General features: G+C 45.0%; 1 long non-coding RNA gene across 3 annotated transcripts; it reads left to right on the forward strand.

Annotated features, from left to right (window-relative positions):
- Positions 1–624: 624 nt before the first annotated feature.
- Positions 625–7713, forward strand: LOC134482846 (uncharacterized). Of its 3 annotated transcripts, none has more exons than XR_015641245.1 (4): positions 625–737; positions 821–938; positions 3387–3448; positions 6948–7713. It is a non-coding gene; the product is annotated as an uncharacterized LOC134482846 (long non-coding RNA). The 3 variants fall into 3 exon arrangements; XR_015641247.1 differs by having other exon boundaries at positions 650–737; positions 3387–3517; XR_015641246.1 differs by having other exon boundaries at positions 657–737; positions 824–938.
- Positions 7714–14600: the final 6887 nt, after the last annotated feature.

Genomic DNA, 14600 nt, shown 5'->3' on the forward strand with positions numbered 1-14600 from the left:
TATCAGAACTATTTTAGAAGCTCTGAGCTTCCCTTCTTTGCTATGTCTTTATACTTTCACTCTCCACATCCCTGGGTTCCATGTCTATACATTTAACCACAAATAGAATGTACGTTAGGGGCTGGACAGATGGCTCAACAGTTAAGAACACTTGCTGCTCTTGCATAGGATCCAGGTTCGGTTCCCAGCGCCCACATGGCAGCTCACAACCAGCTCTAAGTCCAGTTCCTGGATATCTGGTGTCCTCTTCTGATCTCTGTAGGTACCAGGCACACACATAGTACCCATACACATATGCAGGAAATACTCATATACACGATAAAAACACATAAACATGTTGTGGGTGAGAGAGAGTGGGGAAGAGAATATTTTAAAATTTGTATTTTGTTACTAGCACCCAAACATCACAGTATTACACCTATTGACTCCACACTTACACTGTTTTAAGTGTTATAAGTGATCTAAAGAAGATTTGTACACATATATTTATAGTATATTCTACGCAGACACACTGCAGTTTTATAGATGAGCAACTGAGGCCTTGGCTAACTACAGAAAGTTTGAGAACCAATTCCCTTGGGACGCCTGCATTCACTTTAATATCCAACACCAGGGAAAACTTTCGCAATCTGTATGCACCGCCAGACTGGAAATACCCAAGACACATCAGTCTGCTGCAACCTTTTACCGTAATAGAAACTCAAAATGCACTGTTCTTGTGAGAACCCCAGATACGGGTCAGAGTGCCTCAGAAGGCTCTTGTTACAGGATTCATTTTTGCCCTCGATTTTCTGCTTACTGTTTATAATTCTTTCTTCAGCAGGGTACTTTTCGAAGGGACTTTACTCTTGGATTATGACAGCAAGTCTGCAAGCAGATGGCATCATTGTTAAGTGCGGATCCAGTGCCTAGGATGAGCTCCGGAATCGTAACTGGAGGTGGGATTAGGAGGAAGGGACTTGTGCATTAGCAAACTCTCTTCGCTTTACTCCCTGGCTAATAATTATCTGATCCTCATCGAGCTCTCGCTTGGCGTGGGGCCTTTGCACAGGTTATCCTCACGACTTTGTGAAGCAAGCATTGTTTGTCGGATGAAGAGATCTGACAAGTTAAGAGGCTGGTTGAGTCATCTAATGTCATGAAGCGGGCAAGTGGCAGAATTAGAATCTGAACACGGGTCTCTGACTCCAGAACCTTAACCAGCACTGGGTTCTCCTGGCTAGCTCAGGTCTAACACCACATGCACCTGCTTGCTCTTGACTTTGGAAGGGGGAGGTCTGCTGTAAACTGAAGCTAGATACTGACAGCTGTCTCCTCAGCTTCTTCCCGTTTAGCGATTCTTACTTACACTTCCCAGGGACTTGCAGGCATCTAAGTGGCTTAACCGCTACCAGCTCATCCCTGAATTTAATGCACAGATGGCACCCAGCTAGATGTGACTTAACCTAATTATTTTGGCCCTTCCACAGCTGGAAATGGTCATCAAGAAGGAGAGACTTTAAAAGATTTATTTAAAAAAATAAAAAGGAGGAAATTATGAAAGCAAGTGAGTCTGTAGAGAGTTATTATTATTATTATTATTATTATTATTATTATTATTATTATTATTATTATCTTAGAAGACAATTTAGAGCCTATTGCACCTAATAGCTATCAAGTCAGCAAGTGCCTGCCGCGTGGAAGCTGAAGGCCTCGCTGTTTCACACACATGGTGGCTGAAAAAGTAGGGCATCCTTCTGGTTCGACGGCTCAGCCTCTCTTACGTGCATTGATGGTAATTTATCTCTCACTTCCTACCGTCTTCTCAGGACCCAGAACCATTTTCACCATCTGCTGATAGTTTTTAATAGCTGTTCCCTCAGTGTCTCTAACCCCACGCCACCCCCGAGGCTTCAGGTATTCTGGGTAAGCCTGACAAGAAGCTACATATCTACCCTACACCAGTGATTTTAAGATGGGGAGACGAAGCCCAGCCAAGCACCTCGAATCCCCAAAGATTGTTTCCTAGAACCAATCCCTTCCACAAAGACAAAAACAAAAATAAAAAAGAAAACAAACAAACAAACAAAAAACCCCACATGCCTGCAGTAAGACCCTCTGATCTTACAAGAGTTCTGTCCACCCTTACTCCATGGAGAAATGTGAAGAAGCCATTGGGAGGTTGGAGGGAGAGGAGGGTCTCAGCGAGGTCAGAAACGTGGGATTCCAGTCTTGGGTGTGAGGAAGCAAAGGACCGGCAGGTAGTATCAGGCAAGCCAGCACTGTGGCTGGGGCCTGAGGGACAGGCAGAGGACCAGAGCACTGCCTCTTAGGCTGCTACTCTTGGACTGGAAAGATGAGCATCTTTGTAAACAGCTAAAGACACAGAAGGTTATCGAGGCTGAGCTGCTGACTACCTGCTTGTAGGAAGAAAGAAGTCAGTGTTTCCAGTCCATCGGACCACAGTCATGGATGAAGACTTAAACACTTTGTAGACTTGACTTGCTTAACAGTGTAGGAGCCAGCCCAAGACTCTGCTTCCAGAAGAGTGCCTTTGTTGGTTTTATTTATTTATTTATTTATTTATTTATTTATTTATTTATTTATTTATTTTTGAGACAGGATTTCTCTGTGTAGTTCTGACTATCCTGGAACTCACTCTGTAGATCAGGCTGGTCTCAAACTCAGAGATCCCCCTGCCTCTGCCTCTGGAGTGCTGGGATTAAAGGTGTGTGCCACCACCCTCTGCTTGGTTTTGGCTTTTTCAAAACATGATCACACTGAAATCCTGGCCAGCATAGTAAACCAAGCTGGCTTTGAGCTCACAGAGATCTGCCCACCTTCCAAGTGCTGGGACTAAAGGCATGCGCCATACTAGGCTAAGAGATTTTTGTTACTGCTGTTTTGTTTTTGAGACAGGGTCTGTCTATGTAGTCCTGACCGTCCTGCACTATATATACTAGTCTGGCTTGGAATTCACAGAGATCCTCCTGCGTCTGCCTCCCAAGCTCTGGAATTAAAGGCATGCACCACCACACCTACCTAAGAAATCCCCCCACCCCCCAGGGTTTCTTTGTAGCCCTGACTACCCCTGGAATTCTATAGATGGACTGGCCTTCAACTCAAGGATTCGATTGCCCTTCCCTCCCCAAAATGCTGGGATTAAAGAGGTGTGCCACTACCGCCCGACTGGAATTCCTTTTAACAGTTCTTGCAAAACAAAGAAATCTAAGTAACAACATTCATCTGTATTTTTCCCTACCGACGTGGCAGATTTGGGTCCCAGTTACACGTTGCAACTTACCTCTAAGTGTACCTCTAAACGTACAGCACACCTGTATGTTTCATACAAAGAAGCAATGTTCTGAAGCAGAAACCTGACTGCCTTGCCCTGTCCTTCTTTCCAGATGAGACTCCGTTCGCCTCTTGTCAGCTGGGCGTTGATTGGTTAACACTGCCCATGTCCCAGGTAACAGGCTCAGATGGGTCTCAAAATAGACCAGGAACAAAGGGTTGATAAGATCCCAGTGGGCAGAAGGTAAAGTTACACCATCTATGATATAACCTCTAGAATGATCGCTGCTGCTGCCCTTTGCGCTAGAATCCAGCTCTGGTGCCCTGAGAGGTAGAAAGTCCTCAAACAGTTGGAGGTGCAGTGTTCTCGCGCTTTCCCTTGAAGTTAGTTAAACTTCCACTCAAGCTTTGGAGGCGTCAAATAAGCAGTTTGCAGCCTTTTCTTTCCTTTCTTTCCCTTATTTTGCTTTAGAGGGACGGGTGACCAAACAAATGTTCTGGGGGGCCGTTAAGCAGAACAAAATTCTTTGCGAGAGCACGTGCCAGCTTTATTACAATGCACGGCACACTCTGAGAGCTTTTGGCACGCACTGGAGCACAATGAATTCTGGAGCTCTGGGGACAAAGAACGCTGCTAATTTGTGCAGCCACTGCCTGAGAGCCTGGGAGCTGGGCGGGGAGCTTGGAGGACACTCCTCTAAGAAAGGATGTTAGAGAATCGGCGTAGATGGGTTTGCCAGGCATAGGAAGGGGAAAGACCCATCTGGGGTGATATTCCGGTTTCTGCTGACCCATGGGCCTGATGTCAGGATATCTTGTCCCACCCCATATAGCTCAAATCTGTACCTTCCCCGCTGGAAACTCGCCTCTCTAAGCCACACAGCTGCTACCACTGACCTTCTGAGAGGAAGGCAACGTACGCTAATATTTATAGAGGAAACCAGGAAGTGAGGAGGCACAGCCTGGGCTTCCTGATGGGGTTGTTGACTCATAGTGCCATACTTCCAGCGATTTCCTTCATTTCTTTGTACCTCAGTTTCTTAGCAAATCATGAAGGATGAAAATGGAATCCCCTAGAGGTACAGGGAATACCTAATTGGCATTTATGGGGTTTTTTTTTTTTGTTTTTGTTTTGTTTTTGAGATAACAACATAGATAGCTTCCTTACATGAAAGATTGCTTCTTTATGTTCATCTCCCCAGCATAGGACTGAAGAAATACTATTTGAGGTCCTGTAAGTATTGACTCTTCACTCACTGATGGCCCTCCTCTCTCTTCTGTTTTCCTTTGTGAGTTTCTTTATGTCATACATGTGAACTTTTGCTTTTGAAAGATGGGAGCTTACAATTTCTCTTCACTCATCCCTGAAGCTGACAGCTTACAAATCTGAGTCCCAGGGTCAGTAGGTAGTAGAGATGATAACCAAAAACTTCTTGATCACAGCTCTCTGTGCTGTTTAACTATTTAGGTTGCCCCTTTGTGCTGGCCTTCCTCCCCTCCCCCTTCAAAGTGTTGACTTTATTGTTTGGCTAGGATGAACACTTCTCTTCCTCTTGAGTTTGGGGCTGGCCTCTGCTTTGTCTCCCGTTAGTTTTGAAATGATGTGTGATTTGCTGGGCTTTGCTGGGTTATGTCTGGTTTTTGTTGCTGGTGTAGCCAAATTATCACTGGTCCCCAGAACCTTCACTACTTCTAGCCCTAGACTGATGAAGTGATAGAAAGGTTGTCTGTGGCATTTATGACAGATTTGCAATCTTTTAAAACTGCCCTCACTCTTCTGTTGCCTGCAAAGGGAGTTCCCCTGGAAGGATAAAAAGGCACCAAACCCACGGGGCTGTTATCTTTCCGAACCCCTGCTGTATGGCCTGGCTGCTCTGTTACTGGACTTATTATCACGGGGTCCAGAATGGAACGCCAGGCCTTTCAGACAGAATACTGTGCAAACTTCTGGTGCTCTTCCTCCCGACCAGCTTTTTTGGGCTTCCCACATGTGATATTTTCCATTCCTGGGGAGCAATACTTTTTTACTTGGATGAAGTACATTTTGGTAGATACCCTTGGAGCTTACTAACTCATCCCAAAGCATGCTCAGTGTGCCAGAAAGTCTACTAGACCTGATGTGTGTGTGGTGAGAAGAGCGTCTCAGCGGCTGCACTTGAAAGCAGGGTGTGTGCAGGCAGGGGAGGCTGTCACAGGCTCACAATTTGTAGAGAAAAGAGAAAGATTTCTGACAATAACCATAGCACAATGTTCGCAGTCTAACATTGTCTAATAAGAACAAAAGCATTCTCCTATCTTCCTGTGTGCTGTGCACCCGGGCTATCGGTATGGACTTTAGTCCACTTTTGGTGGGGACTTAAATTTTCACTTCCTTTGACAGACGAAGGGATGGAGTCATGAGAGTGTAGTGAGCCAGCTGTTTTCAAACTTGGACACAGAGGCTCTGCAGCAAAGAGAAAGGTCCTGTTGGACGGTGTCTGACTGTGCTAGCGAAAGTCCTAGAAATTAATCCTCTCATATTTCCCTGAAAAAGGATTTGTTTCTCCCAATCTAGAAGGACATGGGGTGGAGCTAGTTGTGCTTAAAAGATGTTACTGATGCCTGTTTTGCTTCCTCAGCCTTCGGGGTAATCACCCAATGGTTTCCAGGTGTCCTTGGCTCTGGGCTGAATCCATGGGTTCTTTCATGCACTCAAGGAAAGTTTTGGGCTTTTCTGCTAATCCAAGGAGGGACACCTGTTTAGAAAGAGATTGGTGTGTGTGTGTGTGTGTGTGTGTGTGTGTGTGTGTGTGTGGTGTGTATGTGTGTGGTGTGTGTGTGTGTGGTGTATGTATGTGTGGTATGTGTGTGTGTGGTGTGTGTGTGGTATGTGTATGTGTGGTGTATGTATATGTGGTATGTGTGTGTGTGTGTGGTGATACTAGTGACAATGTTTGCTTGTTTCTACTCATAAAGGGAAAAATTCTTTCAAATATATCTAACACTATTAAGATAACTCGGTCATCTCCAAGTGAGCATCCCAGAGAGCGATACCTTTGCCAAGGTCTTGGGCAATATCTCTGTTGCTATATTTAAAGGGCAAGTCATAGTTCTTATCATTTGAATTCCCAGTATCATTTGCTGCTGACTATCATCTTTTGAATGGACCCATTCTTAGTCTCCCAATGTTGGTGTTAATTTTCATTATTTTTATCATGTATATGTGGAAGGAAGGGTATGGGTACAGGTGTTTGTGGAGGCCAGCATGTCAGGTGTCAGGCCCCCCAAGAGCTGGAGTTACAGGTCATTGGTTGTGGACTATATGACATTGTGGGGTGCTGAGACCTGAACTTGAGTCATCTCCAAGAGCAGTACATACTCCTAACTGCTGAGTCACCTCTCCAACCCTGATTTTCTCATTTTCTTAATATTATTTTCTTAATATTGTTAGAAGGATTCTTTGCTTGTTTATCCTGGAGCCATATTCTCCAAAGACATGCATGTAATGAGAATTTTGGGTTCTTTAAAAACCCTGTTGGGGCTGGGGATTTAGCTCAGTGGTAGAGCGCTTACCTAGGAAGCGCAAGGTCCTGGGTTCGGTCCCCAGCTCCGAAAAAAAGAACCAAAAAAAAAAAAAAAAAAAAAAAAAAAAAACCCTGTTATGTTATATGAGTGTTCTTGTGTTTTAATTCCAGGTGTGGGATACAGCACTACTTCAGCTCGTCCACAGCAGCTGACTATGATTTGTCTCATGCTCTGGCAGGGATTCTGCCAGCTGAAGATAGTTTGTGTTTGGAATTCTGGGGACTCTTGAGAGGGTTTAAAAATGGCAGAGCCCTGAGAGGCTGCTGCGACTGCTTCTCCCTGAGCTGCTGCTGGTTCCTGTCACTGTGGTTTGTCAAGTAGTCCTGGGTAAAGAGATGAGAAGAAGAAATTAGATATCCTGATGGTGAAGATTGGGCTTGCCTCAAGGAACTCACGGCTCCTAATCAGCAGGAAGGAATCGGAAGAGATCTAGGCCCCTTTCCTCCTCTAACCTTCTTTCTCTCCTGCCTAGTGATGGGTGGGTGGGAAGGGTTGGGAGGTAGATAAAGGAATCTAATAAAGTAACCAAAAAGTATGCACACACTGAATATTCTCCAGTCCTCGAAAACTCTCTTTTGCAAAGATCTCATTCATCATCAAGGCTTCACATGGGAACTCCGAGTGCTTGGAATGGATTCCACGCCTCTCTGCAGACTACACCTTTCCTTCCAGTTTTGGAAGCTAAACCTTCTACTCCACGTAGCATATAGAAATTTCAACTCAAGTGATCCAAGTAATCTAATACACACTTGGATGGGGCAGTCCATGCCTGTCATCCTCCCACTGAGACTGAGGGAAGAGGACCACAAGTTTGAGAGTAGCCCAGGCTACTCATTTCAAAAAGCCATAAATAAATAACACACATGATGTAACACACTCTGTTTACCCCACATCCTTTTGTTTTCTCTGCCTGGGCACCTCCCATGAACCATCTGTTTTCCCAAGCCAGGGGCATTGTCATCCTCTTTGATTGATTCTGTTCTCTTTCTCCACGACATGATTTGTGTAAGTTCTATTTCAAAATTAATTGCATGTATTTGTTGTTGTTGTTGTTGTTGGGCATGTGCTCCCCCTCCTCCCCTTCTCACTCCTCCTGCCACATCTTCTGGAGTGATAGGCACTCATGTTTGAGTCGCCATGCCTGGTTTCCACACTCCACTTCCACCCCTCAGTTTTATTACTTCCCAATGTGAAGTCCTGATAACCCAAGCACCTCTCAGGGTGTGACTTTAGGGGTTGTTATTGTTAAGTTCGGCTCAACACTGAAGCTTGGCTTGAAAGACCCTGAATGACCTGGCTCCAGTGTTTGCTATGGTATTGACGAATCTGCAATTTCATGTGCCTTTATAGCCTTTACTACGGATCAGTTTTCTTTCGCTTGGTCAATTCACCTTGTCGATTTCTCCCCACCCCCACCCTCACCCTCAATCTCTCTCTTTTGAGACAGGGTTTCTCTGTGTAGACAAGGCTGTCCTCAAACTCAAAGAGCTCCATCACCCTCTGCCTCCCTAGCACTGGGATTAAAGTTGCCCAGCTATTACTGCTTATCTTTTAAATAACACTTAGATTATGATTTCTGGTTAGTTTGTGTGTTCTTCTCAAACAAGTAATATTACCTTCTTCTTCCTACTTTTCTCATGAGAGACAGATGTGACAAACAGAAGTGACTGTCCCATGGAGGAATTTTCTTTGGATCATGGTTTCAAGTGCTGTTGTGCACCATGGAAAAGAAAACATGGCGGAATTCACATGGCAGAGATGTTCCCCTTGGACAAAGATTCCTCCCATGCCAGTGGACAGGAAGCAAAGACTAGATTGGACCAATAGACCTGCCCTTACTAATCTACTTGTGCCAGCCAGGCCCTAACTTCTAGGGGCCCCACAGCTTTCAACCATACCCTGGCAATGGAGAGTTTAAAACATAAGGCTGTAGGAGACATTTCTGATTCAAATCCCAACACTATCACAGCGTTCGTTGGTACGTGTTGGAATTGCCTGTAGATTGTGCTCTGGGAATGTAGGGGTAGAACTGTCTTTTATACCACTGTATCCTACCTAGAGGTTTGCAAATAAGAGGGCAGGGGCCTATGTTAGATATTTGCTAGTTAAATATTTAGTATGCTAGTGTAAGCATTTACCCTAAATTTAAGGGCTTAAGACCACAATTGTTTCATTATGTTGTAGGTTTCTGTCTCAGAAGGAGAAAAGATGACTGCTGTAATCTAAAGGCTAAAGGGCCTTCCTCTGAGATGGCCACTCACATGGTTTGGAGGCCTCTGCTACTGAGAAACTGTATAGGCCTCTCCAGATGTTTGCTTGAGAATCTATTTGAGAATTGTCTTAGTTTGAGTTTCTGTTGCTGCAGTGAAGCACCGTGACCAAACGTTGAGGAGGAAAGAGTTTATTTGGCTTACACTTTGAAGGAAATCAGAACATGAACTCAAGCAGGGCAGGAACCTGGAGGCAGGAGTCAATATAGATGCCTTGGGGTATTTTTTTGAGGGAGGAGTGCTGCTGTTTACTAGTTTGCTCCCTAAGCTTGTTCAGCCTTCTTTGTTATAGAACCCAGGACCACCAGCCCAGGGATGTCACCATCCACCATGAGCAGGGCCCTCCCTCACCAATCACTAAGAAAAGGCCCCACAGCCAGATAGCAACTGAGGTTCCTTCCTCTCAGACATCTCTAGCTTGTGTCAAGTTGCCATTCAACTCTCCGGTGTAACAAGGTATCTTATTTATCCTAAGAAGCTAAGAAAGAGCAAAAGAGAAACTGTTGTATCCTTTTGGTGTTGTTTGTGGTACTAGGGATTGAATTTAGAGTTGTGCACACGCTAGGCAAGTACTCTTATTACTGAGTTACATTCCTAGCCTAAACTGCCCTAGTTCTCACTTGAATAATTATTTGGTTACATTGCCAGTAAGGAATTCATTCAAAATGACTAAATACTACTTATTCTTTTTTTCTTTTCTTTTTTTTTCTTTCTTTCTTTTTTTTTTTTTTGGTTCTTTTTTTCAGAGCTGGGGACCGAACCCAGGGCCTTGCGCTTCCTAGGCAAGCGCTCTACCACTGAGCTAAATCCCCAACCCCAATACTACTTATTCTTAATGGGAGGAGAATTAGTCTCCACCTTTTGAAGAGCAAAATATCAAAGAATTTATACATGTATTTGGAAACCACTGTAGAACTTGAATAAAATGAGCATAAGTTAAATAAATGCACTGTCCAGCCGGGCATTGTGGCACATGCCTTTAATCCCTGTATTTGGGAAGCAGAGGCAGGCAGATCTCTGAATCTGAGTCCAGCCTGGTCTACAAAGTGAGTTCCAGGACAGCCTAGAACTACAGAGAGAAACCCTGTCTCAAAAAACCAAACCAACCAACCAACTGAATGAATGAATGAATGAACTGTAGTGGTCTGAACAAGAATGGCTCCCATAGACTCATGTATTTGAATGATTGTTTCCCAGCTGATGGAACTGTTCGGGAAGGATTAAGAGGTGTGGCCTCGTTGGAGGAAGTGTGTCACTGGTGGTGGACTTTTAAGTTTCAAAAGACTCTCTCTCTCTGCCTAGTTATGTCTCAAGAGATAAGCTCTCCACTACTGCTCCAGAGTCATGTCTGCCTGCTGCCATGCTCCCTGCCACAATGGTCGCAGACTCACCCTCTGAAACAGGAAGCCCCAATAAACTCTTCTATAAGTTGCCTTGGTCGCGAAGTCTCATCAAAACAATAGACAGTCACTAAGATGTGCATCAGTCTAAGATCCTGTCATTCATTTATTTATTCATTCATCCATTCCTCCATTGAGTTCTTGACACCCACTGCTGCAGAAGTTTCTTTAAAGGAAGGTTGAAAATTCCTTTAGGGAAGAGAACTTCCTTTAGGGAGTTAGTCTTGGTGCTCAAATATGAATGGTCCAGTGACCTTGTCATTGATGTCCTGGATGATCCCAGGTCCTGATCAACATCAGGCTTCTCCATGGTTTGTTTCTGCCATCACTCCCAATAACAACTCTGTATGTTTTCTGGACTTACAGCTTGGTTCTGTCATTTTCGTGAATAATTTTCTCATATCTCTTTGAACTATTAACTCTTTGGAGGCAAGAGCTTTAGACCCACAGGTCACTGTGTAAATGTTGCCTATCTATGTAGGATTCATCTTTTCTGCACGTAAGATTGTATATTAAACAGTAGCGCTGTGGTCATTTCTGGGGAACTGGAGACACCCCACCATGATTAATCTTTCCCATCCAGTCCTGTTCCACAGGCATAGGTAAAAGGTCAGACCTGGACTTCGCTCTTTTGTTAGTTTGATAACTCCAGACACAGACCTTTCTACTTATAAAACTTGCTTTTCAAATATTGTCCCATTTCCTTCCCAGCAACCCTTTAAGATTTGGGGATCTTCCACTCGAGGCGTGGGATTCCTAGGAAGTTCTGCATAGTAGCTGTAGGTGGGGACCATCCAGCTCTCAGAACAAGCTTGTGGCAAGTACTGCAAATAGTTCTAGGCCAAGCTGTAACCATCCTTGCAAGAATGAAGATGCTGGGGTTGGGGATTTAGCTCAGTGGTAGAGCGCTTGGCTAGCAAGCACAAGGCCCTGGGTTCGGTCCCCAGCTCTGAAAAAAAGGAAAAAAAAAATGAAGATGCTGTAAAGAGACATTTATTCTTCTCCTTTGACTTTCAGACCTTTGAAATAATGGACCCCAAGGTATTGGACTTTCCCTAGGAACCTCATGCTGGGAGAAGGAAAAACCTGGAATCCTGGTGTCAACCAGTTGCAGGGTTGGGAGGTGGAGGGTATGGGGGATGTGTGTCATGGAGGTTGTTGCAGGGCTTGAACCACACATCATGTCTCCTGGAAAGAGATTGCACACCGTTCTGACTCCCTGCCAGACCACCTTGCAGGTTGTAGCAGAACAGGAGACCAGACAATAATGACGGGTAGGAGCATATCGTGACCAGGATTGTTTGGCTATGCATAGATCTTGTCCTCTATTTAAACCAAAAGAGGGTCTTAGGCAGATGGTGGAGATGGTTCTGGACATTTTTCTTTCTCTTATCTGTGTGTGTGTGTGTGTGTGTGTGTGTGTGTGTGTGTGTGTGTGTGGTGTGTGTGTCTAGAAGAGGCTGTTGAGTCCACTAGAAGAGAGTTGCAGATCACCATAAGCAACCTAGTGGATGCTTGAAACTGAGCCTGTGTCCTCTGCAAGGTCACCAAGTGCTCCTAACTGCTGAGCCAGCTTTCTGTCCCCCCCGAGAGTGTTTTATTTTGGCTCACTGTTGAAGAAGGTCCGTCATGGTGGCTGGATTATGAGGTCGGTGGTCACACTGTAGCCATAGTGACATAGTGAGGAAGAGTGACAAACGGTGGTACTCAACTTCCTCTCTCTTTTCTCTCTTTTTACTCAGCTTAGGCTTTCAAACCCAGGGGGTCTCACTGCTCACACTCAGAGTGGGTCTCAAGCCTCTCTGGAATCGTCCTCCCAGCCGCAGCCAGAAGTGTGTCTCCTAGGCAATTCCAAATTCAGTCAAGTTGACAGTGGAGATGACCCATCACATTCCAATTCAATGTGATTGTTTTGGAGGAAGTCTGGAGTTCCAGAGAGGAGGGTGAGACCGTGGTTGTGTTTATACTTTTTAATGATGAGGTGTGAGGTGTTCTTTTCCCTTTCTTCCCTGCTGTTGCCCAGTGGGACCCTTCGTTCTTGAGGGTATGTGACCGGCAAGTGCAGGAGGTGATGTTCTCAGAAGCTGAGTGAGCTGTTAGTGAGGGTTTCCTGGGTTGTTGTTTGTTTAGTTTGGTTTTTGAGACAGCATCTTGCTTTATGGACAGGAAATCCTTGAACTCCTGATCCTTCGGCCTCAGTCTCCTCAGTGTTGGGATTATGGGCAACCTCCATCATAAATCATCCTGGTTTGAGGAGTTCTTGAATCATTCACTTACATGATGACCTTAGGGTTTTTCTTTTCTTTTTTCCCTTATTTTCTTTTCTGTAAATTCTGAGTTGCACATCTAAATGGATAACAGATTTTAAAAGGACAGTGTGATCTAGCATCTCAAACCTGCTGCCCAGTAAATATCTAATGTGGCTCAAGCATGAACATAGTCCGAAGTACTCTCTTAGACATTTAGACCGGCCTCTCCTTACCAGAAGGTAAGGGTTTCTTTCAGCTTGCAGTTCCACATCACTGTCCATCTGGGCAGGAGCTCCCTCAGGGGAGGGGGGTGGAGACCTGGAGGCAGGAACTGAAGCAGAAGCTGTGAAAGAGTGCTGCTTGCTGGCTAGCTCCCCAGGGCCTTCTCAGCCAGGTTTCTCACAGCCCTCAGGGTGGCACCACCCACAGTGACCTGGCCCCTCCCACACCAATCATTAATCAAGAAGATTCCCACAGGCCAATTGGGTCAGGGCATTTCTTTCAACTGAGGTTCCGTCTTCTCAAATGACTCTAGCTTATGTCAACTCGACACAACTGCTAGTGAGCACAACACTGAGATCAAGAGTTCACAAACTGTGTTTTCCCCTCACACTCTTCCAGATCTCATTTGTGGATCTTTCTGCTCTGCGTTGGTTAGTATCTTCCCTTTGACTTCCTGCTCCTCTGTCTCGCAGCAGCTCTTCCTTTTGCATGCCTGGGCAGCTGAGGAGGAGTGCATGGGTGTCAGTCTAAAGCACTTAGAAGTCAGGGCCACAGTTCTGTATCTCACCTCCCAGGGGCAGGCAACAGTGAGGCTCTGTTGGGGTAGGATGCCGTGTCTCTGTGCAAACCTGACCAAACCCTTGGTCCACAAGCTAAGCTCAACAACATGGCGATGAGCATCCAACTGCATGTTAGAAGAAAAGATGCTGTTGTCTTTCAAGAAATACAGGGCCAGCCTTTGATCCTGGCTGGGGACTTAAAACACGATGAAGGAAAATTGTACAAAATTGTGGAACTGGGACCGTTCCATCAAGTGTGAACCAGGGACATCATAACACAGGTGTGAGCGAGTCATGTGCATTACACCATTGCGAGATGATTTTGATTTTTCCCCCTGGTCTTAGCAATAATCGATCTGCTATGATACCAGAAGCATAAAGTAATAAAAGAAAAGAAAAAAAAACCCATCAAGTTAAAAAAATATAAAGTCAAAATGTCTTGGGAATCGAAGAACACAGTGGAGACACTGAAAAGGTTGCCTACAGGATGGGGAGAAATGTAGAATGGGAAACTTTTAGGGTTTCCATTGGTGTGAACAGACACCATGACCACTGCAACTCCTTTTTTTTTTTTTTTTCTTTTTTTTTTTTTTGGAGCTAGGGACCGAACCCAGGGCCTTGCGCTTGCTAGGCAAGCGCTCTACCGCTGAGCTAAATCCCCAACCCCTTAACCACTGCAACTCTTATAAAGGACAACATTTAATTGGAGGTGGCTTACAGGTTCAGAGGTTCAGTCCATAATCATCAAGACAGGAGGATAGCAGTGTACAGGCAGGCATGGCATGACACAGGAGCTGCTGAGTTCTAGATCTTAATCCAAAGGAAACCAGGAGCAGGCTGTCTTCCAGGCGGCCAGGAGGAGGATCCCAAAGCCCACCCTCACAGTGACACACTTCTCCCAACAAGGCCACACCTCCTAATAGTGCCACCCGCTGGGCCAAGCATATTCAAACCACCACAGGGTTATTTGTATAAACATCAGTTTTTGTTTTAATTTTAGCTTTTGATTTTTTTTTTCTTGAGACAGAATCTCACTGTGAAGTCCTGTTTGGCTTGGAACTC

Source organism: Rattus norvegicus, chromosome 17 (assembly GCF_021556685.1).
Source record: "Rattus norvegicus strain SHRSP/BbbUtx chromosome 17, alternate assembly SHRSP_T2T, whole genome shotgun sequence".
Classification (NCBI taxonomy): domain Eukaryota; kingdom Metazoa; phylum Chordata; class Mammalia; order Rodentia; family Muridae; genus Rattus; species Rattus norvegicus.